Source organism: Monodelphis domestica, chromosome 1 (genome assembly GCF_027887165.1).
Source record: "Monodelphis domestica isolate mMonDom1 chromosome 1, mMonDom1.pri, whole genome shotgun sequence".
NCBI lineage: Eukaryota > Metazoa > Chordata > Mammalia > Didelphimorphia > Didelphidae > Monodelphis > Monodelphis domestica.
The window spans coordinates 429,263,397-429,290,134 of NC_077227.1; the positions used below are offsets into that span (position 1 = coordinate 429,263,397).

Sequence of the window (26,738 nt, forward strand, 5' to 3'; positions counted from 1 at the left end):
TATGTAATCCTTTTCTTTTTGTTCTTCTTTAGAAAGCTTTATATTTGTTAAGGAGAAAAAAAATTTAATTAAAAATTAACTTTATAAATACAAGGTAGGAGAGACTTAACTAGATGACAGTTCATATGAAAATAAATCTTACTTTAAATTTTTTTTATTTTCATAACAAATTTTCCACATAAGTTTTCTGAAGTTATGTAATCCATATTGTCTCTCCCTCCTTTCTTCCCTTCTTCCTGGAACTGAAAAGCAATTCAATCTGGGTTATTATGCATGTATTATTACCAAAACATGTTTCACATTATTCATTTTTGTAAGTGAGTAATCTTATAAAACTAGAACCTCAAATCATATCCTCAAATAAACAAGTGATAAATCATATGTTTTCATCTGTACTCCTACTATAATAGTTCTTTCCCTGGAGGTGGATAGCATTCTTTATCATAAGTTCCTCAGAATTGTCCTGGATCATTGTGTTGCTGTTGGTAGCTGTCTATCACAGTTGATCGTTCCACAATATTACTGTTATTGTGTATAATGTTCTCCTGGATCTGCTTATTTTGCTCCACATCAGTTCACTTAGATCTTTCCAGTTTTTTCCTGAAATCATCCTGTTCATCATTCCTTATAGCACAATAGTATTCCATCACCAGAATATACCACAATTTGTTCAGCTATTCCCCAATTGAGGGACATCCCTTTTGTTTCCAGTTCTTTGCCACCACAAAAAGAACAGCTGTAGATATTCAATCTTAACATTTTAATGGACTGCAAGCTCGATATGAATCAACATTGTAATGACAATCAAGAATGCTAATGTAATCTTTCAATCTTAAGAGAAGCACAATGTCTAGAAGTAAGGAGGTCACAGTCCTGATCTAGCCTGCCCTGGTCAGGCCACATCTGTAGGACTGAATTCAGTTCTGGACACCACATTTTATTTTATTCAAACTCTTAGCTTTTGTCTTAGAATTAATGCTGAGTATTGGATTCAAGGCAGAAGAGAACAAGGGCTAGACATTTGGGGTTAAGTGACTTGCCCAGGGTCACATGGCTAGGAAGTGTCTGAGGCCACATTAGAACTCAGGAATTCCTGACTCCAGACCTGGTTCTCTAACCACTGTGCAACCTCATTGCCCCATGGGTACCACATTTTAGAAAGAAATCACAGAAGCACAGAATTTTGGAACGTTGAAAGAGACCTCAATTGTCATTTGATCTAACTTTTACCATAACCACACTATAACATACTTGGTAAGTGGTGATACAGCTTCTGATTAAACATTACCAAAGAAGTGGAACCCACCCAATCCCTCTGGGGACAGCTTTTCAATAGCTCTAGCTGTTAGGAAGCATTTCCTGATATCAAGCATAAATTCACCTTTTAGAGTTCTTACCCATTGTATTTGGTTCTGCCCTTTGAGGCAAAACAGAATAATCTAATCCCTCCTCCACATGAAAGTCTTCTAATTACTTATAGACAACTACCATTGCACCTAAATCTTTTCTTCTCCAAGCTAAATGTGCCCAGTTCCTTCAACCAATTTTTGTATGGCATGGACTCAAGATCCCCCCACTATCTTAGTTGTCTTCCTCTAGATGTTCTCCAGCTTGTCAATATCCTTCTTGAATTATGGTGACATTGATAAGCTGGAAAGTGTTCAAATATGAGCAATTAAAGTAGGTTGAAGGAACTAATCCTGTTTAACCTAGAGAAGAAATAATAGCCAGCATCCAAGGTTTTCAAAGTGCTTTGAAAATATTATCTCATTTTAACATAACTCTGGGAGGTAAGTGCTATTATTATTTCCATTTTACAGTTAAGGAAACGGAGGCAGACAAAAGCCAAGTAACTTGTTTCACAGCAACTAAGTGTCTGAGATGGGATTTGAGCTCAGGTCTTCCTGACTCCAGGTGCAGTGCTCTATTGCACATCCCTATTGCCTCTTGGCACTCTGGTAGTATGACTTCAGGGCATTATGCTCATTTTCTTCACATATTTAGAGGACTAACATATTGAACAGTAGACCTGTTCTACTTTGCCTGAGAGATCAGAGAGATCAGAGCTAAGAATAGAGGTAAAAAGTGGCAAAGAAGCAGAAGACTGCGATACCAAAAGTGGAACTTGCTATCTTGGGGTTCAGTTGGTTTATCCTCACTGTAAGTCTTCAAGCACTGCACTGGTTGATTGCCACTGACCAGATGTGTTGTAGGGAGGAATCTCATTGAGGTGTGGGTAGAATTATATGGCCTCTGACATCTCTGCCAATTCTAGGATTCTCTAGTTTTCAAGCAAGAGAAATGAGTGGGAAATGAACCTTCACTGGACTCTAGACTCCCATCCATTTCCTGTAGCAGTGTCTCTGGAGATCTGGGAAGGGAAAAGGGAACAAGTTCCTTCTACTCTCTAGACCTCACTTTCCTGACCTATAAAACAAAAGAGATGAGATTAGCTGGAAGGTCTTGAAGATCTTTGTAAGCTTCCATCTCTACTAAGCCAGAAAGCTACCAATGTTCTCTTGATTTGAAATCCAGCTCTAAACCTTCTTAGTTTCTCTGGGCCTCTGTGCTTCTCTCCTGTGACTTCTATCTTGCTAGACTCAACTAGAGAAAATTGTAGGAGAGAGAATACCATCTGGTCTAGGACTGAATGTGAGGTCTGGTGTTTCCTCTTGGAACCTCAGTTTCCTTATCTGTAAAGTGTAGACAAGAATACCTCACTCATAGGTCTGCAGTAAAGAATGTATTCCATATACCTTTAAGTCTCTGGCTGATCTGTCCCATTTGAGACCCAGGTCTGTGTGCAAGGCTAGATGTCCTTCCCAGGAGACCAGGCCATAGAGAGGAGCTTCTGGAGATTTAGATCTCTGCCTCCTTAATTATTTACTAATAGGACAGGTTTTCTTAACAGGTTTATCTTCAAGCTGTCCTATAGGTATTCTCTTCCTCTCCTGGACAGCATTAGGAAACAAACCCCATTGTCTTTTGGGTGATTTTATTCTTGGTCTTCAAGACCTCCAGAATTTCACACTAAAACATTCTTCCCTTGATCCTGTGGTCCCTAAAAGAGTTGGGTATCTTTTGCCCTTGGTTCTAGAAACCCCTGGGTAAAGAGGACAGAAGATCAGAATGGAGAAAACAAAGAAATAAGGGGAGAGAAATAAAGACAGAAGTTTGTGGTGCTGGGAAATAAAAAAACGCCTAGATTTTGTGTCAGAAGAGTGGAAGTCAAGGTCAGACTCTGCAATTACTAGCTGTGCCAACACTCATCACATCCTGTCTCCTTTCCAGAACTTGGGTACTTCGTCTTTGAAATAAATAGATCAAACTAGTTGACCTCTAGGGTCCTTTCCAGTGGACTGCTAACATTCTAGTTCTAGGTTCCCTACTAGTTCAAAGATTCTACATCTACAAGTTCCTTCCAATTCTAACATGCTGTGCTGTGGTCTCTTCCAGTTCTGACACGATATTATCTAAGATTGGTTCCAACTATAAAACTCAATACTGTAAGATCCTTTCTAGTTCTAATATCTTCTGACATTTTATGCTCCAAAACCTCTTTCAACTCTGACATTTTGTTTTCCAGCATTCTATGTTTAAAGATTTCTTCTAGCTTAAAAATTCTAGATTGTAAGGTCTTTTCTGGTTCTGACATACTGCCAAGATCTAATATTCTGTGTTCATTAGACCCTAGATTTATATTTAGAAAAGTCCTAACAATTCAGCTAGTCCAATCCTCAATTCACAGATGACCAAAATAAGCCTACAAAGGTTAAGGACTTGCCAAAGGTGAGCTGTTGACCCACCATCTAACATCTTCCAATATGCTATGTTCTTAGGTTTCTTCAGCTCTCTCTGTGTTCTACCTTCTACATTCTTTTTCCCCCTTCATTAATATTTTGTTTTTTTCCCCAATTACACGTAAAAGCAATTTTTGGTATTCATTTTCTATCATTTGAGTACCATATTCTCTCACTCCCTCTCTCATTTCCTCTCTTCCTGAGATAGTAATGAATTTGATATTGGTTATACATATGTCATCATACAAAGCATATTTCCATACTTATGTTAAAGAAGAAGATATATGAGAAAAATTAAGAAAATAAAGTGAAAATAGTCTGTTTCTCACATCCAAAATACATAAAGAGCCTTGACAAATTTATAAAAATAAGAGCCATCTCCCAATTAATAAATGGGTAAAAGATCTGAACAGACAATTTTCAGATGAAGAAATCAAAGCCATTTATAGGTATATGAAAAATGTTCTAAATCACTACTGATTAAAGAAATGCAAGGCAAAACAATTCTGAGATATCATCTCGCATCCATCAGATTAGCTAAAATGACAAATATTGGAGAGGATATGGGAAAATGGAGATACCAATACACCATTGGTGGAGCTGTAAACTGATCCAACTATTTTGGTGAACAATTTGGAATTACACCCAGAGAGTTATAAAACCATGTATATATACCCTTAGGCCCAGAAATACAGTTTCTGGGTCTGTTTCCCAAGGAAATAAGAGAAAAAGGAAATTAACCTATATATTCCAAAATATTTATAGCAGTTCTCTTTGTAGTGGCAAAGAACTAGAAATTGAAGGGATACCCATCAATTGGGAATGGTTAAACAAATTGTGGTATATGATTATGAGAAAATACTACTGTGCCATAAGAAATGATGAGCAGGCTAAAAAACTTGGAAAGAACAACATAGAATAATGAGCAGCAAAATGAGTGGAACTAAGAGAACATCATACACAGATATGGATTTTAAACCTAAAGAATAAATTGTGAATATTGCCTCTAGAGAATGAACTCAAAATAGAAACATGAAAGCCTTAATTTATGTACATATAAAAAGAAAAGAAAATGGGGTAACATGGAAAGATAAAAAGACGGCAATAAAAATGGTCTGCTTTAATCTGCATTCAGACTCCATCAGTTCTTTCTCTGAAGATGGATAGCATTTTTTCATCATGAGTCCTTTAGGTTTGTCTTAGATCATGTATGATTGAGAGTAGCTCTGCCACTCACATTTGTACATTGTACAATATTACTCTTACTGTATATAATGTTCTAGTTCTGCTCACTTTATTCTGCATCAGTTCATATATCTTTCCAGGTTTTTCTGAAATCTTCTTGGTCACTATTTTTATAGCCCATTAGTATTCCATTGCAATCATAAACTTGTTCGGCCCTTCCCAAGTTACCCTCTATGTTCTAAGTGCCCTTCCAGCTCATCCATTTTGTTTTAAAGTATCTTCTACAATACAAAAAAACCCAGATCAACTTTTTTACCTTCTCCAGAAGGGGTGGGTTAGGGTTAGGGAAGGGAAGGAGGGAAACAATTTAGCTCTTATAATTTTGGAAGATGTATGTTAAAAATTGTTATTCCATGTAATTGTGAAAATAAAATATATTAATAAAAAATTTTAAATAAAGTATCTTCTGGCTCTAATTGTAGTTTTTAAGTTCTTCAACTTTTAATTTCTATTCAATGCTTCCAGGTCTCATCCTGCTAAGGCATTTTAGAACTGTGATTTTTGTAAAGGGAAGGAAGAGACAAGGAAAGGAACTGGGCCTCCTGAGAGAGACAGGGGCAGGGGATTGGATAGAACCTTAAGATGGGGAATAGGTTGAACTGAAGAGGGGGCAGATAGACAGATATTTCTAGCTACTCCTCTCCCTTGGAGCAGAGACCCTCATCCAGCCTTGGTGACTGAGGAGTGGTTAGCATTTATATATTGCTGGCAGCTAAATTTATACAGAGCATGTTTGAAAAAGGGGCATAAAAATGCAATGAACTGTCTGAACTGTGGCTAGTCTGGAAATTAAAACAAGGCTGGATGCTTGCCGCAGCCTCTGTTGTGGACAGAAGACTTCCTTGGTATAGGGATTCCCACCACTCTAGCCCTGGTCTTCCTCATAAAACTCCCCTGCTAATGGGTCCCCTGGGAGCTCTGAAAATAACAAGATCTGTAATAAAAAAATTAATAATCTGGAGAGCAAGCTGGGGTTAGCAAGCCTGTTTAGAATGCATTAAAGGGGCTCCTTTGAAAGAGAAATATTTGCACCAAAAAATTATCCCTGTTTGATTTTCTTCTTAGTTCAGTGTGCAGGGACTTCTCCCAGAGGGTGAGAGGAAACTTAGAAGTGGGGAGGAGGAAGGGAGAGGCCCCTCCCTATGCAAAGGAGACATTGGAAAAATCACTCTTAAGGAATAACTTGTATCCTGTTTGAGGGAAAGGGTCTGCATCACCCATGGGAGGGAAATCTGTTTCACCTGTAAGAGAGGAGCTGTGAGGAAAGGGGCCCCGTCTGGCTAGCAGTTGAGCTTATGTTACTTGTGAAGGAAGGAAGGAAGGAACTGAGTCATTTATGATGCAATGCCTACCATTTAAGATGCTGAATTAACCTGAATGAAGGGGACTCTTTCACCTGTGAAGAAGATGCCCCTGGCACCTATAAGAGAGTGATTTGTTACCTCTATGAGAGAAATGGTTCCATTATTACTTATAAGTGAGAGCAAAGTCACTTGTGAGAGGAGACATTGTATTCTCTGTCAGGGATGGGTCTTTGTTATCTGTGAGGGTAGGAGAAGCCCATGTCATCAGTGAGACGAAGGACTTCTCAGTTATTGCTTCATCTCCTTTCATCTAGGTCCTCTCTCCAAGCTTCCTCAGGCATGAAGGCCATTTCCTCTCTTGGCTTCTTTCATCTCACCCCAGATGCAGCATATTTCCCACATATTTCCCACATTATTTCCCTGACCACTAAGTGAGGGTTTTGCTTCCAGATCTCATACTGATCCCCAATCTATTCCTTTCCCCTCCCTAGAAGAAGGTAAAATAAACACAGACCCTCTTTAACCACAATAGCTCTTGTCCTTAAACTCATTTTAAAAGAATAGCCATATTTTAAAAAACTTTAATTTTCTTGTTTTCATTAGTTTAATTTATGAGAAATGCATAAAGGAAGACTACCATTTTGTTAAATAGGACAGGAACCTGTGTCACACCACTGGGCATCAGTGTTAACATGCACATCAACCTATTAATCACCAATTTGGAGTCAAAAGATGAAAGGATTTGGAATTGGAAGAGACTTTAGATCCTTATATATCAACCAGCTCAGAATTCACTTTTCACTGTAATGCGATCTAGCCCATTTCTGTTCATTTTAGAATCAAGGAAGATCATAACTAGAAGGTATATTAGTACTCATCTAGTCCAAGTTATCTCTGGATGTGAATCCTCTCTAAAATATCCTCAACATTCATCAAATGGACCATCCACTTGAAGACCCCTAGTAATGGGGAACTCCCTCCCTCAGGGGGAAGCTCTAATTGTTAGGAAGGACTTCCATACATCAAGCCAAAATGTACCTTTCTGCACCTTCCATCTACTTCTGCTTCTGCCTTCAAAGTCTAAGCAAAACAAGTTTAGTTCCTCTCGGATACAACAGTGCTTCAAACACTTAAAGTTAATGAACACAGTCATCTCCTCTGCTTCCAAGACCTTCTCATCCAATACACCCATTGGCAATAGCAGAGACTAAGCTAAATAGACTTGAAGAAGCTAAATGGCCGAGCCCAGCTGATGAAAGCAGCTCATCAACCATGAGAAGAGTGGATATGGAAAGGTAGCCCAGGAGAAAAGTGAATTGGGAGACCCCAAATCCTAGCAGAAAGTATCAGAATGCCTTTAGCATCTCTGCCATGTTGGAGTTACTCTGGCCATGTGTGTATCTCTGATACACAGATTCCTATAGGTATGTCCTCTACAACATGCCCCAGCCACAGAGGTTACTGGCAAGGATCTACGCATGTTCCCTTACCATGTGTTTCCTCTATTTATGCCCTTCATGTATATTTTCTGGCCACACTTGCTATTCTCAGCACCTGCATTCCTCCCATATGCTTATACTTCCTGGTCATAAATGTTCCCTCCATGTGTACCCTTCATGTATGTTCTCTATATGTGATGCCACTGGGGTATTGGAATCGATGGGAAATCCTTTGTGTGTATCTTTTCTCATGACCTTATTTTCTCTTATACTTGATCCCCCCCCCCTCGCTTTGGACTAATGTATTTTCTGCTTGGATGGCAAAAAGTTCACATCAGTTTCTGAGCTTTTGCTTGACATATGTGCTTATTGACAAAATACCTGAAACATGGGATGCTTCTGTGTGTGAGTGCGTGTATGCAAGGAGACCCTTAGATGCTACACAAAAGAATTTTCACCAAGACACTGTTAAACTTATCCTATTTTTATATGTTCCTGTTATCCTTTTTTATATATATTTTCATAATTTTGTTACTATACACATAACCATAAACACTATATATTACTCTTTTTATTTTACTTTCTGCAAAACTTTACTTGCTTTTCTTTGTTTCCATATAGTCCAAGAATTTATTTCTTAGGGCATAGTAATATTTCATTACATTCATATATGATCATTTTTTAACCACTGGATAAGTGGGTTACTACCAATTGTTTTCATTGCAATGCTACTAGAAATATTTTTGTGCAAATCATTTTATTAATAAAATTATTAGGATATAGTTTCAATAATGGGATAACTAGACTAAAACATAAACAGATTATGAAAACCAGAACTATAAACATTATATATTTGCCCAAAGTACATACTCCAATAGCTGTATGGTTGCATGCCTATTTTCCCATAGCACACAACTGAATTTTTAAAAGTATTTCTGTCATTTCAATTTTAATCTCTGTCAATTTAATATTTCAGAGTTTTTTTGATGTGCATTTCTCTACAAATACTTTCTCATGTAGTTATTTGTAACTAAAATTTCTCCATTTGAAGACTTCTGCTCTCGTCCTTTAACCTCTTATCTATTGGGGCATGGATTTGCTCTCCAAATACAATATGAATTCCTTATAGATTATGGTTATCAAACTTTTAACAAAGACATTCATCTCAAAGATTCTCTCCAATCTACTTGTTTATTTTCTATTTTAGATGGGTTATTTTTTGTTGTACAAAATACATACAGTGTACAAAAATGCAGCTTCCTTCCCTCTCTACAATATCAAATTCATCTATTTTGTCAACTATGATTTCTTCTATTTCCCGAATAACTAAAAATGCCACTTTTCCCTGTGATATGCATAGCATTCCATATTCATTTTGTTTTAGTAATTGGGGAGATTTAAATCAATGATCCATTTAGAACTTATTTTAGTATATGATATAAGATATAGTTCTCCCTTTATGGTCTAACATGTTACTAATCAATTTTTCCAACAACTTTTATTAAATATTATATCTTCCCCAATATTTTATATTATTATATTTATTAAACACTTGTTTATTGCATGTCCTTGGTTCCAGGTCTTGATTACCTATTTGTTCTTTTCCATTTTTTCTATTTTTTTATTGTACATTAGATAGTTTGATAATTGCTGCTTTATAATATAATTTAAGATCTGGAATTCTTCCTCGTGTTTTCGCTCATTTATTCTTCCATATAAATTGTTATTATTCAACTGAATTTTGTGAAGTATCCCATTGCTATTTTAATTGGATTTGTGTTAAATGTGTAGATTAATTTAGATAATATTGCCATATGACTCCTTTTTTATGAAGCCATTATGGCTTCTTAGTGATCACCAGTTCTTTCGTCTATAAAATTCATAAACAATCTCCTTAATAATAGATTATTTTATTTTAATGCTTGCCTTCCATCTTAGAATCAATAGAGTGTATTGGTTCCAAGGCAGAAGAGCAATAAAGGTTAGGCAAGGGGCTGCAGGGGGTGTCAAGTGACTTGCCCAAGGTCACACAGCTAGGAAGTTTCTGAGGTTAAATTTGAACCCAGGACCTCCCACCTCTGGGCCTGACTCTTAATCCACTGAGACACCTAGCTGCCCCACCCCCAAAAAGCATTCTTGAATTTTTCCAGGAATTAAAGTCAAACTCACTGGCATGTAGTTGAAGAATCTTCCTCTTCCTTTTTTTTTTAAAGGGACATTTTTCTTTCTCATATTCTGACACCTCTCCCATTTTCTGATATTTCAAACATCACTGATGGTAACAGCAACCACATCCACCAATTCTGTCTACATCATAAGGTGTAGATCATATAGGCCAAGAAACAAAAATTCATTGAAATCATTAAGTGGTCTCTTTCTATTGCCCTATTTTAGGCTTTAATTTTCTCTTAGCTTTATTTGTTGTTTTTCTAAAATTCAATTTAATTTTTTATAATTAAAATAAATCTATTTTCTTTCCCTCCTGCCTTCCAACTCCCATCCCATGGGGGGGGGTCAAGGGAAAAAATAAATTCCTTGCAATAAATATGCATAGTCAAGTGAAACTTTTCCTCATTTGTGTGTGTGTGTGTGTATCTTGTAACCATGGAAAATACACACACACACACACACACACACACACACACACACACATATATATCTTGTAACCATGGAAAATATTCTAAATTAACTAATTAAATCAAATTATAAAAATTTAAAAAATAAAAAAATTATCACTTTAAGAATCTATTAAATTGCATTCAAGGAGAGTTAAATGAAGAAATAAATAAGAGCATGGTAACCTTAATCTCACCCTCAATTATTTCTGTCTCTGACCCCAAATCCACCCATACTCTAAAATCACATATCCACACTAATAATTAGATAAGTGCAAATTAAAGCAACTCTGAGATTCTCCCTCACAGCCATCAGACTGACAAAACTGACAAAAAATGAAAATTACAAATGCTAGAAGGGCTTTGGAAAAACCTCCCTCAATAGAGGTTTCTGCCTCCTGAAGCAGCCCGTTCCATTTTTGGATAGATCTGATTGTGAAGGAGATACATTGGGGAAAGGTTTCACTTTCCCATTCCACCTCCCATTCCTCCACTGCTGCTGCAGCTTCCTCCTTCCAGCTGCCAATCATCATCAAAAGACGAAAGAAACCTTCCAGGAAGGGTCCAGTAGGTTAGGCTGAAGAAACCATCCCTCAGATTACCCTTCTCCCCAGGAATCCTCTCCTTAGCGCTCCTGACAAGTGGTTATCCAGACTCTGGAAGGGGGAAGAAAAAGTGAGAGAAAAATGGGCTGAGAAAGAAATGTCAGAAAGGGGAGAGAGAGTGAGATAGAGAAGAGGATGAGAGGAAGGAGACAAGCATTTATTAAGTGCCAGGCACTATTATGTTAAGCACTTTTACACATATTGTCTCATTTGATCCTCACAATACCCTAGGAGGTAAGTGCTATTATGACAGCCATTTTACAGTTGAGGAAACCAAGGCACACAGAAATTAAATGACTTGCCCAGTCATCCAGAGGATATCTGAGGACACATTTGAAATGAGGTGTTCCTGATTCTCAGATTCAGTGCTCTGAGGTAGTCTCAGACACTGAGGCATCTCATTGCCTCCAAGAAGAGAAGGAAAATAATGGGAAGGAAAAATGGAAGAGAAGAAACGAAAGAGAAAGAAGGAAGGAGAGGAAGGGAAACAAGTAAAAAAGAGAATGAAATGAGTAGTCGGAGACATTTTGGAGGGGATTCTTGCTAAGATACAAATGGACTACATTTCTGCTAACATTTCTTCCAACTGAGATTCTATAAGTCTGTAAATGGGAAAGAGAAGAGAATGGGAGGGACAAAGAAGGAAGAAATAAGGAAGAAAAAGAAGAAAGACAAGAGAGAAAATAGGAAGCTTTAGTTAAGCTATATTCCTTACACTATTTCTGATGGCTTGGGGCTAGACAGCATGCTGTCTGGGCCAGTGGGATGGACTTTCCAAAGATAATCTATCTAGCTCTTTGGTTGTACGAACTGGAAATCCTTTTTTATATTTTATTTAAGAGAAGAACAGAGTTGGTTAATTCTTCCAAAATAAAGCTTAGTGATCTGAGCTAGAATTTCTGGACCCCTACCTCAATTTCATTAAATTCAGAAAGCACTCAGACAGGATATGTGAGCTGAACATAAATGATCACACTTGGGAAAAAAATCACCTGAGAACAAGATCAGGTGTCTTTCATGGCTAGCACTAGGAGAAGAAATGAGAATTCTTTTCTAAAAAGCAAATAGAGGAAATTCAAAAGAAAATATATTACTTTGTTTACATGAAATTGAGAAACTTTTGTATGCAAGAACCACTGCAACTAAGATGAGCAAGGAAAACATCTGCTGGGAAAATCTTTGCATCAAATATTTCTTATGAGAGTGTGATATCCAAGTTATATGGGGAATTAATACAGCTACCTACAACCAAAAGTCATTCCCCTTTGGAAAAAGTGTTCCGAGAATGTGGTCATGTTGTTGTGTGTTCAGTCGTTTCAGAAGTGTCTAACCCTTTGTGACCCTATTTGGAGTTTTCCTACCAAAGATACTGGAGTGGTTTGCCATTTCCTTCTCCAGCTCATTTTACAGATGAGGAAACTGAGGCAGAGTGAAATAACTTGTCCAGGGTCACACAGCAAATAAGTGTCTGAGGTCAGATTTGAATTCAGGAAGATGAATCTTCCTAACTCCCAACCCAGCACTCTATATCTATTGTACCATCTAGCTTCCCCAAGGATTTGGTCAAACAGTTCTCAAAAGAAGAACTGCAAAAGGATGAACATCATATGAAAGATTGTTCCAAATCATTAATAATAAAAAAAATGTGCATAAAAGCTCTAAAGTTTAACTTCGAGCTCAATAAATTGGCAAAGATGGCAAAAAGTGGGAACAGGCAATATCCGAAGTGCTGCAAAAATATACTGTTTGTGAAGCTATGAATTGGTCCAAACATTTTAGAAAGCAATTTTTGGAATTATGCTAAAAGAGACTCAAATATCCATACTGTTCACCAAGATATCCCACTGCTGGACTCTCAGAAGATAAGAAAAATTAGAAAGATTCAATGTACACCAAAATAATCATATTAACACCATTTATAATAACAAAGAACTAGAAACAAAGTATATGTCTATCAATTGTAGAATCATGGTATAAGAATGTAAGAGCATATTTCTTTGCAATTAATAAATGTGGGAAGACATCTGAACTGATGCAAAGTGAAGTAAGAATAGCCAAGAAAAGAATATGTACAATGAGCATAATTTAAATGGAAAGACCAACAAAAAAAGAAAACTCAGCACTGCTGAACTATAACAACCAAACTTATATCTTGAGAAAATTTTGGAGAAATATCATCTTCCTTTCATTGCCAAAGTCAGGGGGTAGGGATGGGTGGGGGAGAAAGATTATGGATATGTAATATTTCATGTACTATAAGGTATGATTAATGATTTGGTTTTATTTAAATGCTTTTAAAAACATTCTTTTCTATTCTTTTGTAGCAAGGGATAGCTTGATGAGTAGTAGATGGAGAAGGAAATATATTTCCAAATAAAGATAATATCAGGGGAAGCCAGATGGCTTGATGGATTGAAAGCCAATTCTGGAGATGGGCAATAGTAGGTTCAAATCTGGCTCAGACACATCCTAGCTGCATGATTCTGGGTAAGTCATTTAACTCCCATGGCCTAGCCCCTATCACTCTTCTGCCTTGGAACCAATACACGGTATTGATACTAAGACAGAAGGTAAGGGTTAAAATAAATAAATAAATAAATGTTTTTATTTTTAAAACTAAAATAGCAATATTTATATGTTCAATAAGTATCAATAAGTATTTATCAAACATCTACTCTCCACGGGACCTTGTACCCCAAAGTGGGATTCTAAAGATGAAATTGGTACACTCCCCAACTCAAGGAGCTTCCAACCTAATAGGTACATAAGATATGAATACAAATTTGTATGGCAAAAAGTAGCATTTTATGGGAGTGATTCCTGAAGGAGACAGCAGGACAAAGGGCTTAAGGAAAATTTGAGGAGGGATCATTTCAGAGAAGGAGTAAGTGTAAGACCTTAAGGAATCAGGGAAGACTGAACTAGGTCTTGAAGAGAGAAAAGCATTTTTACAGAGGAAAATGAGGAGGGAGTACATTCCAGGAATATGGACCAGTATGCTCAAATGCACAGTGGTGGGAGAGGGTAGCTTGAAGTAGTTGATAGAATCTTGGACTGGTAGTCAGGAAGATCCAGTTTCAAATTCCATCTTGGACATATACTATTTGTGCGACCCTTGGCAAGTCAATTAACTTCTCTGTGCCTCGGTTTCTTTATCTGCAAAAGAAGGAGATTATATTTTATGGAAGCTCTATGGCTTCCAATGTCCTCTCTAGTCCTATGAGCTTATAAAGTATATAAAGTAAATAAGTATATGCATATAATCCAAGATCAAGGAATGATTAGTGTTCTGATTAGGATAGAACATAGACTGTGAAAATGAGGAAAGAGTGATAGACCTAGAAAAGAGAGTTGTGATCTGATTGTGGAGGACTTGGAATGCCAGCTTAAGAATTTCATTCTTTACCTTGTAGGCAAAAGTGATCCCCGATATTTTGTTGAGCTGGAGTATGATAGTGTCAGAGCTTTGCATTAGGATGATGATTTGGTGGATGTAGAAGTCCAAGGATGAGTTTCAGAAGGAACCTGGCTACCTATTTAAAATTACAAAGGAAACAGATCTTCAGGTCTGCACTGAGAGGCAGTTTGTCTGAACAAGGTGCTATAGTTTCCCTAAGTTAAGAATTTCAGGGGGCAGCTGGATGGCTCAAATGGATTGAGAGCCAGGTCCAGAGACAGGAGGTCTTGGGTTCAAATTTGAACTCAGACTCTTTCTAGCTGTGTGGCTCTGGGCAAGTCACCTACCTCCCCCCCCCCATTACCTAGCCCTTACTGTTCTTCAGTCTTAGAACCAGTATATAGTATTGATTTTAAGATGGAAGGTAAAGGTTTAAAAGCGAAAAAAGAATCTCAGAGGTCTTAGTCTCTTTCAGACAATCTGGTCCATCTGTGTTACATGTAAATGTGGAAGACCCTATGTGCTGTTTATGAATCTAACGGTAGGGATTTCTGATATTTTACAGACTCTGTTACTCTGTTAAGTAGGAGGCATTGCCATATTCTCAAGCCAAAATCACATGGGTGATTGTATTCATTGAACCCCCTTCTCTCTCATTGCTATCTTCTTGGAAGGAAGTCTAGCCCTTGGTTCCCCACCAAAATGGCTCTCTTCCAGGCCATTCAACTTCAACTCATTGGTTATATGGTAGAATATAGACTCCTTTCTCTCTGCCTGGAGGAATCCTGCTTAGTGGCTGCCTTGCTAATTTGCTATCATCACTTGATCTCCTCCTTTTCTGGCTACAACTTGCATCAATAATTTTTTAAAAAAATGTTTGTGTAATTTTAAGAGCTTTTAGATGTAGATATTTTAGTGGTAGGGTAGAGAAATGGCTTTAATAATCTTTCTTTCCTATATCCCATACTCTTTTATTACCAAGTTATCTTCAACATTTTCTAACTTTCAGTGTTAAAAGTGCAATTAAAATATCTCCAAATTGACCTATTCCAGTGAGGTATGGAAACCAAAAAATTAGGAATTAAAAAAACTATTGATATAGACAATTACTATTTCCTTTAAAAAATTTAAATCCAAATTAATCACCAAAATGAAGAAGAAACCAAAAAGCCTAAAACGTGCCATTAATAGCAAAAGTTTGATATCCTTGCCAAAGATATGACAGCAGCCAAGGGCAGCACCAACTTAGAATATCAATTCACTTATAAAATCTTACAGAGGGTGGTAAGCAGTTTCAGCCCACTCGTGAGGCACTGAGAAACAGTGGAGAGAAAAATGAGTTTATAGAAAGCTTGAGAGAATCTCAATTAAGCCAGACCATCTCAAGGGAATTAGGGATGAAACTAGAAGGACAATAGATATGAAATATCTGTCAAGATTTCTCCAACAAACTATTTTCTCCACCAATGACAATGGAACCATTGCATTTGGACTTTAATGTCATAGTCCCTGAAGAACTGAATAATTAGAAGCAATAACACTAAAGAATAAATAAATAAATAAATGGGATTGACCAAAACATCAGAGGAGGCCTGTACTGGAAGGCACACGATTTTGAAGGCATTGTGGAGTTGATTCCTATGATATCTGGAAGCGGGCTAGATTCTTGAGGGAAAAAAATTCTAGATGGTATAAGTTCCACAGGAAAAAAAGGCAATCAGAAAAACATCAGTAACTACTAATCCACAAGTCTACTGTCCCATCACCAAAAAGCCTTTATAAAAATATTATAGACACATATATAAAGTTAGTGAAGATACCAGAAAGTTGCAAGGAGCTTTTGCAAATAATATTCACCTGAGTACTGCTTTAAGAAAACACCATTTTCAGTATTTATTGGCCAGGCCAGGCCAATGATTCACAGTTGGGGATTAAAATGGACCTGGGCACTTGCAGACTGTAAAGTACAATAACAATAACTTGCCTAATAACAAGAAATTAAAAGAATACTACTCCTAAAAGTTAAAATTATATAAAACACCTTTTCTCTACTTCTATAGCTACCATAGTAACCAAGAAAGTATTTCCTAGCATGTTTTGCATGATTTTGTAGGAATGATGGATATGGTATTTCTTGTCTCCTCAATAGGTGGGGAAGGGGGTCCAGAGAGGAGAAGAAGTTGGAATTGAAAAGAAAAATTAAAAACAAAAAAGAAAGTATTCTCTATAGGCAGTAAGATTTCTGATGAGGCTTCTAATACCAATTCTTCCCCATAAACTGGGTCCTTTATATTTCAAGCAGCAAGGAAACCTAAAGACCTCCTGCCCTCTTAAAGGACCAGGTCAGAACTTACTGCCAAACATGGCTCCTGGTATGCCAGATGCCAGATGTGGCTGCCGAGGAGGAAGAAGAAGGGAGAATGATGGGGCAGTCAAAAGTAACAGGAGGAAGAAATATCTCTGATCACTGTAGTATAGCATGCCCAGAAGCATGGAGGGCTAGTCACTCTTCCTAAAAACTGCCTCAGTGCCCACCAAAGCCCACCTTCCCATCATGGTCAAGGTAACAAGTAGCAATAGTGCAAAGATGGCAAAAATGGGGCAAAACAAATATTTGCTCCTACCATAGTGATTGTTTTTTTTTAAAAATTGATTTAATAGAATGAAATATTACCTTAAAGACTCTCGTTCAATAAAGTATCTCTCATGTATATGTTAGAAATCAACATCATCCTTTGAAAGATGCAATAGCAAAGGTAACTATCAATCTTCTAATGATAATTTTTTAATCATAAAATAGGAAGACAGATGCTTGGCAAAGCTATTTGTCATTATCATTAGGGATTCTAGTAGAGTCCAAATGGAAAAGATTTCTTATAGATGGAGGAAACTTCTAGATGCCTCCATTTATTTATTTTAAAATTTTTTAACATTATTTTATTTGGTCATTTTCACACATTATTCATTGGAAACAAAGATGATTTTCTTTTCCTCCCCACCTCCCACCATCCCTCCCATAGCCAACGCATGATTCCACTGGGTATCACATGTGTCCTTGATTCAAACCCATTTCCATGTTGTTGGTATTTGCATTAGAGTGTTCATTTAGAGTCTCTTCTCAGACATGTCCCCTCAACCCCGTAGTCAAGCAATTGTTTTTCCTCAGTGTTTTTACTCCCACAATTTGTCCTCTGCTTGTGGCTAGTGTTTTTTCTTCTAGATCGCTGCAGATTGTTCAGGGACGTTGTATTGGCACTAATGGAGAAGTCCATTACGTTCGATTGTACCACAGTGTATTAGTCTCTGTGTACAATGTTCTCCTGGTTCTGCTCCTCTCGCTCTGCATCACTTCCTGGAGGTTGTTCCAGTCTCCATGGAACTCCTCCACTTTATTATTCCTTTTAGCACAATAGTATTCCATCACCAACATATACCACAATTTGTTCAGCCATTCCCCAGTTAAAGGGCATCCCCTCATTTTCCAGTTTTTTGCCACCACAAAGAGTTCAGCTATAAATATTCTTGTACAAGTCTTTTTCCTTATTATCTCTTTGGGCTATATACCCAGCAGTGCTATGGCTGGATCAAAGGGCAGACAGTCTTTTATCGCCCTTTGGGCATAGTTCCAAATTGCCCTCCAGAATGGTTGGATGAATTCACAACTCCACCAGCAATGAAGATGCCTCTATTTATTAATAATATCATGCTGACAGCATCATGCCCTTCAGTATTACAAAACCTCTTAAATGACATCCCTAATCACTCAAAAGAATATATAATAATTAGCATAGTGCAGCAGAAAGAGCAATGGAGTTAGAGTAAGATAACCTGGATTCAAATCCTACCTCTGATATTTATTCTGTGTGACTTTAGGTCACAATTTCTTTACCTGTAAAATGAGGGGGTTGAACTAGATGGTTTATAACTTTTATTTCTAAATCCATCACCGACTAATCCACACAGATAAAAAGAAGTGAACGAAGCGTGCCCATTGTCCAGACAATGCTATGCAGTTCTATGGACACTCCATGGGACTGGTATCTTGAACAAGCAATGAACTGGGCCCAGAATTGAAAAGGAGGAAACAAATGGGTTGGATCATGTTTTGGAAATTGTGTAGCACTTTCAATGACCCCAAGCTTCTCCCTGAGACAAAGGCATCTTTTTCATACTCATTTTCTTTCAGTTGCTGCAAACCATGGAATGTCACAGTGCCCACAGAATTAAAATTGCAGGTCACCCAAAAGGCAATAGGGAGACACATAGTGGATGTGAGTCAATTGCAGCAAATTACCAACCAAGAAGTGTATGGGAGTAGTGGCACAAGAGGCACAATTTGAGAAAATTCAGTTCTGTTCTTGGAAAAAGAAAAAGAGGAAAGGTGACCGGGTACTGCATAGCAGCCACACTTTATGTTAGAAACAGCACTGGCCCTGGAGTCAGAAAAACTGCATTCAAATTCCAGCTCTGCTTCTTATCAACTGTGTGACCACAGGCAAATCACTTAACCTGCTTGGACATCTTTTTCCTCAAAAAAAAAAAAAGAGATATTTGGACTAGATCTTCAAACTTCTTTCAACTCTAAAGCCGCGAAGCATGTGGAGATGGAGAAGCAGGCCAATCACTGTGTCTAGAGTGAGGGATAACAGAAGAATGGCCTCTCTATTCTACTGGTCAAGAGATACAGAGACAAGTTCATAATATTTTGTAAGGACACTCCCCCACCCCCACCCCACCCCCAGAGAATCAGTGAGAGGGAGCCACGTCGGATGAGAGGGTTGTGATGCCTTTGGAGTCTTTACAACCACATTAATATGTTGAACACTTGAAATACCTTTGTATACAGCAAAGCAGGGGATGATGGCACAGTCTACAATAATCTAGTGAAGGTGTTTTTGGCATAGCACCCACTATAGCCAAAGAGCTTATTTACTCCCAGAGTTTCAACCATTCCCTTTTCTAAGCCAGTAACTCCCAAATGTCCATATTTGGCTTCAACCTTTTAGCTGTACTTGAACTATTATAATATTCTTTTATAGCATATCTTTCCCTATCCAATCCTTTGTGCACATCCTTGCTAGAGCAGGCCCCCCAAATAAAACTGATCACATTATCTACTAAGCCAAATGTAAATTCTTCTGCTCTCTTCAGAAGCCCTTTACAATTGAATACCCTTCCATGCATTTGACCTATCTAATCCCTCAGGAACTACCATTCAATTCTATTCTATACTTACTAAATTCTTTTTATGTATATAGCTATCTATCTAAATCTATCTATCCAGCCCACTCACCTATCTATTTATTTATCTAGCATCAATCTTCTATCTCTTGAATGTTAGCTCACAATTAATTTATATGGGACTTTTAAAGTTTATGCAGAATTTTCTCTGCATTATCACATTTGATTCTCACAGTAATTCAGTTATCCCCATTTTACAGATGAAGAAATTGAGATTTAGAGAGGTGAAGTCATTTTCTTGAGAAGGCATAATTCATAAGTGTCTAATGCTTGATTTGAAGGCATGTTTCCTGATTCCTGACTTCCATTCTGTCTAATACATAGCTTTGCAATGAAGAACTAGGATTGTTTAGTCTAGTTCTCAAAGTATGATTCCCAAACCCAAGACCCCTTCCAATATCTGCAAGATCAAAACTGTGTTCATAATGATACTGGCATTATTTACCTTTTTAAATTTTCATCCTTTTGTGAATGCCCAATGGAGTTTTCCAGAAGCTACATGACTTGTAAATTAAAATTTTGGCTGAAATAATGAAGACTATATTAATATTTTTTCTGGAGAATTGTATTTTTACTTCATGAATGGGTGAATCTACAGACATGATTGAATTTACTATTTTGCTTGTATTTGTCCAGTATTGACCCTAGTTCAATCATTGAAGATCTTTTATGTGAATGCTTGGCAGTGAGTGGAAGTGGTGCTGAAATATTCTGAGTGATGAATAATTTTTTGGAATCTTGTAGTTTATGCTAGAACAACTATGTTGACAGTTACTCTGATAATGTAGAAGCAATTGTGGATAAAATTTCTAGTTCCTTAGAACAGATCAAGGCAGTGGTCTAGTGGTACTAACTGTGCTAATGGTCGTTATATTCTTTGCTGCCATACATCTTCAGTAAAAAAAAGAAGAAAGGAAGAAAGGAAGGAAGAAAGAAAGAAAGAAAGAAAGAAAGAAAGAAAGAAAGAAAGAAAGAAAGAAAGAAAGAAAGAAAGAAAGAAAGAAAGAAAGAAAGAAAGAAAGAAAGAAAGAAAGAAAGAAAGAAAGAAAGAAAGAAAGAAAGAAAGAAAGAAAGAAAGAAAGAAAGAAAGAAAGAAAGGAAGGAAGGAAGAAAGGAAGAAAGAAAGAAAGGAAGGAAGGAAGGAAGAAAGGAAGAAAGAAAGAAAGAAATAAGAAGAAGAGAGGGAGAGAGGGAGGGAGGAATGAAGGAAGGAAAAAAGGAAGAAAGAGTGAGATAAAGAAAGAGAAAGAAAGAGAAAAGGGTCCAGTTTCACTTTAAAATGTCCTTGATGAAATGATAAAATTATTAATTTTATTAAATCTTAATGCTCTAGTATGCATCTTTTTAAATATTCTGTGGGGCAGAGGAGAAGAATGCACAAATCACTTCTACTGCATATTACAGTATAGTTATATTTAGGGAGGGCACTTTGGTGATTGAGTTGTGAATTGAACTAGTCACTTTTTTCATGGAACATTGTTTTTCCTTGAAATAATAACTAACAAACTTTGGTTACTTAGTCTTGGGTATTTGGCAGACATCTCTCAAAAATGAATGAAGTGAGACTGTCACATCAAGGAAAACAACTGATGGTATTTGTTGCCAATAAAAAAAATTGAGCTTTCAAATGAAAATTAGAATTTTGGAAAACTGTATCTGTCACTGTGAGCTTGACAGCTTCCTCAAAAAAAGACTTTTTCTGATGAGATCAGGGGTGATATTAATGAACGTGATTTTGTATGATGAAATGTGTTAACATTTGGAAGATCTGCATAAATGAACCAACATTTTCCAAGTGACCAATGTGTGATGTTATAAAATCATACATGGGTAAAAGAGACATTCAAATTATATAAAAAAAACCCAATGGATTTTTAATGTAACAAAGAGTTCATTGATATGATTTCAGATTTCACATTGCAGCTAACCTTTAAGAAATTAACACTTGTCAAGTTTTGGTGTAGTATCAAAGAAGAATATCCACAATTATCTGAAAATGCTATCAAAATACTCTTCCCTTTTCCAACTACATATCACTTTGAGACCAGATTTTCTTCATATACTTCAATGAAAACAACATATCACAACAGATTGAATGCAGAGCAGATATGAGAATCCAGCTGCCTTCTATTAAGTCAGAAATTAACAAGAGTAGCAAAAATGTAAAACAATGCTACTTTTCTCACTACTTTTTGGAAAACAGTTGTTTTTCATAAAAATATGCTATGTTAACATGTAATAGGTTTATTAGTTATTTGAAATAAATTAATGAATATTCAAAATATCTGTCCATCTTCATTTCTAAAAGGGAAAATATTGGTAGATTTAAACATGAAAATAACATTTCTTTGGACTCCTTAATAACTTACAAGAGTTTAAAGGGTCCTGAAACCAAAAAGGTTGAGAACCAGAGACCTAGAGAAAAGATGACTGAGAAGGGGATAGAAAAAGAGAGAAATAGTCCCTGTATTCAAATATTTGAAGAGATGTTGTGTAAAAGAGGAGTTAGACTTTTCTGCTTTGTCCCAAAGGGCAGAACTAGGAGCAGTAGAGGGAAACTGCACAAAAACAGATTTGGCTTAATGTAAAGAAAAATTTCATCTCACACGGAGCTGTCCAAAAGTGGAACTGGTTGTTTTGAATGGTAATGAGCTCCCCCCTCCTTGAAAGTCCTCGAGTGTAGTCTGGATGAGTACTTGCCAGGAATAATGGAGAAGATATTATGTTTTCCTCTTAGGTTTCTATCCCAGAAGAGTCTGGGCTGGGTGCTGGGAAGCCACTGATGAATAAAGTAATTCCTGCCCTCATGGAGCAGTCATGCAATGGAAGAAAAAGTGTTGGACATACATGCAACCCTAGTTTTGAATCTTGCCTCTAATACTTAGTAGGTATATGCCTTTGGACAAGTCATCTCTCTTCCCCTGTTGGAGTCTCAACTTCTTCATCTGTAAATGGTGTTATACTTGTTTCACGAGGCTGATGTGAGGGAAATAGTTTGTGAACCTTAAAGTACTACAGAAATATTACCTTTTAGAATAGTGATCAGGGAATGCCTCTGATCTTAACAAGAGGTCTCTAGGGACATTTCCACATCCCACAATAATGAGGCGAAGGAACTGCTGCTATTCTTCAGAGAAAACACCATTTGTTAGACTCCTCTGGATCCTTGTACCTGCCTAAGTGAAACCATCAAGTGGAGTAGAGTTGGGAAAGGAACAAGAGAAAAAGAGGCTGTGTGGTCCAAGGGAAATCATCCTGGATTTGGAGTCAGAATATCTGGGTTTGAATCCTTATTCTGTCACTTATCAACTATGTGACTTTGAGTAATCACTCCACCTTAATAGGTTGTTTCCTTAGCTGTATGGACTAAATGATCTTTAAGCTATGATCTAAAACTATGATCCTTTGGAACATGCAGACATGGAGAGATGACTGGGTTCCGAATCTGAGGATTCTGTGCTGTTCCTGAGTAGAGATAAGTACAGGGAGTCAAATTGGGATGAGGGTGCTGGAAGGACCTGCAAGAGAAGAGAAAATGATATAGGCAAACTAAGGGCTTTAGTCAGAGAAGAGAGCAGGATTGGGGTGGAAAGGGGTGGGGAGAAGGGTGGAGTGGAATTCCAGTGACCCTAGAGCCAAGATGAGGATTCCAAATTGCCCCAAAGAGATTTCTAGATCTCCATGCTGGCCAGTTTAAGGAATACAGATTATCTACTCATCAACTGAGGGACATTTTCCTTTGCCCCCATGTATTGTTTAAGTCCTTGTATTTCTATCCCATCTCTGACCTAGAGAGATTCTATGGGTAGACAATAAATCCATTATTTTATTTCACTTTGCTATTTAAACTTATATCAGTTAAATAATTGTCATTAATTTGTGATTCTTGCATATTCTGGTAATGATCAGGGCTAGGCTAATGATTTGCGTAATTGATTACACAAAAGGACCACATAAAACATAAGAAATGAGGAAAAGTCTTCAACATCAGAATTCTGAGATTTCAGAGACCCTGGATTATAATGAGCTCATTAGGACTAGCAGAGAGATTACAACCCAAGAACAAATGTACATTACTAGAGAATATTTGTAGCTCAAGAAAGAATAAGACAAGCTCCCTTTCCTCCCTGTCTACCAATTCTTAAGGTTCATTTTGAGGTTTAAATCTCCTAGGAAGTCTTCCCTAGCTACATTCACCTTCCATGAATGCTCTCTTTTCTTCTGAATTCCTATGACACTATTTTTTGTGATATAGCAGATGAGTGATGGGGGTAGCTTTCATTCATCCTTTGTTTTTGAAAAGGATTGATGACATCGTAGGATGATGTCTTGACTTGCCTGTGAATGAGATTTAAGTGAGGCAAAGTTACACAAAGTTGTAACCTCATTTTCTCTTCTGGTCATCAAAGTCCAGTGACAAGACAAAACTCAGGATGACTTGATGGTTGAACAAACTCTAGGCATTCCATAGCACCTGATTCAGCCATTTTAATGGCCATTGGAACAAATTATTCTCTTTCAAGGATGTCTTAGGATGCTTGGGGTTGACATTTCCCTAATTCATTGATAGATTTGAGATCTGTTGGTCACCCTCAAACAAGTTTAGCCTGTTTGTCAATATAATTTTATGACTGTGACTGCTGAGTGTGCTACAGCTTCTTGGAGCCTCAGATGAGAATTGCGTGAAAGGTGGACACTGAAGGTAGATAAACATCCCTGAAAAGGGCTTGGCAAGCTCTCACACTAGAGTTGCTAGGCCTCCCTGAGCACCCCATACACCCTCTATGAAGAAGGTTTGAGCCTTGAGAGAAAGGACAAGGCAGAATTCCCTCCTGAGACAGACACAAAGCATGCATATCATAGCATCAGAGAAGGTTAGACTAGGAGATCTTAGATATCTTAGAGATCATCCAGTCCATTCCCCTCATATAACAGATATGAACACTGAGACATCACCAGGGTTAAGTGACTTGCCCAAAGTTAATACCAATGGTAAGACACAGGTTCATAGATCTAGATATGGAAGGAACTTCAGCAGCCATATAATTGCACCCCCTCACTTTATAGATAAAGAAACTTAGTTCCAAGGAGGTTCATGCTTGAACTCGAGCTCACAGAAGTAGGAAGTGTTTGGGTGGGATCTGAACCCAAGTGCTCTGCACTACTCCACACTGCCTTACGAGTCCCCTCCCCCAGCCCTTCTTATCCCTTCCGGAAGGCTGAGGAGAGGGAGAAGATGACTCTCCAACAAATTCAGTTTTGGGGAAGCAATACACTCAAGTATCATGAAGCAGGGCAAGGGTTGAGGAAGGAGATCTGCGCCATCAAGAAAGGGGTTATGAGTGAGGAAAGGAGGGGGAAAGATGAGGATGATAGGAGGAAGGGGCTTTGGGCGCCAGGGAGAAAGGCAGAGTTGGGGAGTAAGCGTGGTGGAGGGACCAGGGAGGGGGGAGCAGTGGAATTGCAGCTGGCCCTTCCTGCTTCATTGGGGTGGAGAGAAGGGAAACCCTGCTGGGATTATCTCACATGTCACAGCCGCTGCCCCCATCATTTAGCACCAGCTCGGGGCAATTCTCTAAAATATGGGCGATAATAGCAGGTCTGTCAGTCACTGTGGGGCTCCCTGAGCCCCCTTAACTGCCTGAAACTGGACCCCGCGCTGCTGCAAAGCTGCCGAGAACACATTGACAAAACGGCCAATTTTCTGTCATTTCCCTGCCTGTCTGTCAGCGCTGGAGGCCGCAGATAAGAACCAAACTGACCCTGGGCCGCCCAGGGCTCCCCACCCAGGTGCCCAACAGAGGGGCTTTTCAGCCCTCCCACCCCACCCCCAGTTCCTTGAGGAATCAGAAATGGAACTGAGAGCCTAAGAGGCTCAGTCCCCCAGGCCTAGGTCAGGGGAGGGGAAGGGGGCACCCCGATGACAGAGTGAGGGCCCTACCCCAGAGGGGGAAGGGAAAGGTTGGCCCTGAGCTCCTCCATCTGTCTGTGTGGGGTGAACAAGCAGACTCCCCTCCTCCCAAATTCAGTTTATTTTTCTGTATGTGTATTCGTGTATGTGTGTGTGTGTGGGGGGGTATATGTCTTCCCCTTTGTGAGCTCTTGTATCCCCTTCCAGCATTATCATCGAGCTGACTACCCAGTGGCACTGAGTTCAAGGGGAGCTCCATTGAGGAGAGAGAGGAAAGGACAGAGCAGGGCATGTGCATTAGGGTGGACAAGAGTCTGGGGCAGGCCTAGCAGGGATGAATACCAGCCCTGACCCAGACAAAGATCTGATATTTCCAAGAACCCATACAGCTTTGTTTATGCAGGCATATACCAAGGATCTAGGGGTTACTTATTTCTTGGGGACAGTCAGGATATGGGCTAGAGTTGTTATGACAGCCAGAGCAATTTTGAAAAGGTATTTAAGGTCTGTGACAAACACCAATTGAGGTTCCAAGTTCAGGAGTTACCTTTCCCAGAGTACCACAGTTCCAGGTGGGCTAGACCAAGACATCCTAGGACTCTGGGAGCAGCAAAGATCCTTCTCTGTGGGGTTGAAGATCTTTTCTGTTGGGTCAGGTCTTCTTTGTGAGGTCAGGATTCTCTCTCTAGGTCAAAGAATTTCCAGAGGGTTAAGATCCCATTCTGGGTGTCAAGGTCTCTTTGTAGTGTCAAAGTCTCTATGAGGTTAAGGTCTTTCAGCAGGGTCAGAGCCTCTTTTTAAGGCCAAAGTACCTCTGTGAGGTCAAGTTCTGTCTGTGGAGACATAGCACCCACCCTCATCTCCATTCTCGCTCCTCTTCCACACAGAGAAACTCTGAACCCAAAGAGAGAAATTTCACCTCACAGAAAGTCCCTGAAATTTAATGTGAATTACAGAGAAGCATAGTGACCGGAATGAAGTGACCAGCACTCTAATTCCCCTGGTCAGATCACAATTGGAATATAATATTTCTTTTGGAGTGCTCAGTTTCAGGATGGACATTGACAAGATGGAGAAAAGGGGCACCAGGATAATAATAGGACTAGAAACCATGTTATAGGAGGAGCACCTATAAAAGAAGCCAGGCTGGTTAGCCTAGTAAAGAAAAGACTTAAAGGAAA

The 26,738-nt window shown here is 38.3% G+C and overlaps 1 long non-coding RNA gene across 2 annotated transcripts; it reads right to left on the bottom strand.

Annotated features, from left to right (window-relative positions):
* Positions 1–118: 118 nt before the first annotated feature.
* Positions 119–26,427, bottom strand: LOC103095877 (uncharacterized). 2 transcript variants are annotated; one of them, XR_008915277.1, is made up of 6 exons: positions 26,105–26,427; positions 22,674–22,822; positions 14,415–14,541; positions 11,006–11,059; positions 9,958–10,095; positions 119–242 (listed from the first exon to the last, which is right to left on the bottom strand). It is a non-coding gene; the product is annotated as an uncharacterized LOC103095877 (long non-coding RNA). The 2 variants fall into 2 exon arrangements; XR_008915278.1 differs by lacking the exon at positions 11,006–11,059.
* Between the last annotated feature and the right edge of the window lie 311 nt (positions 26,428–26,738).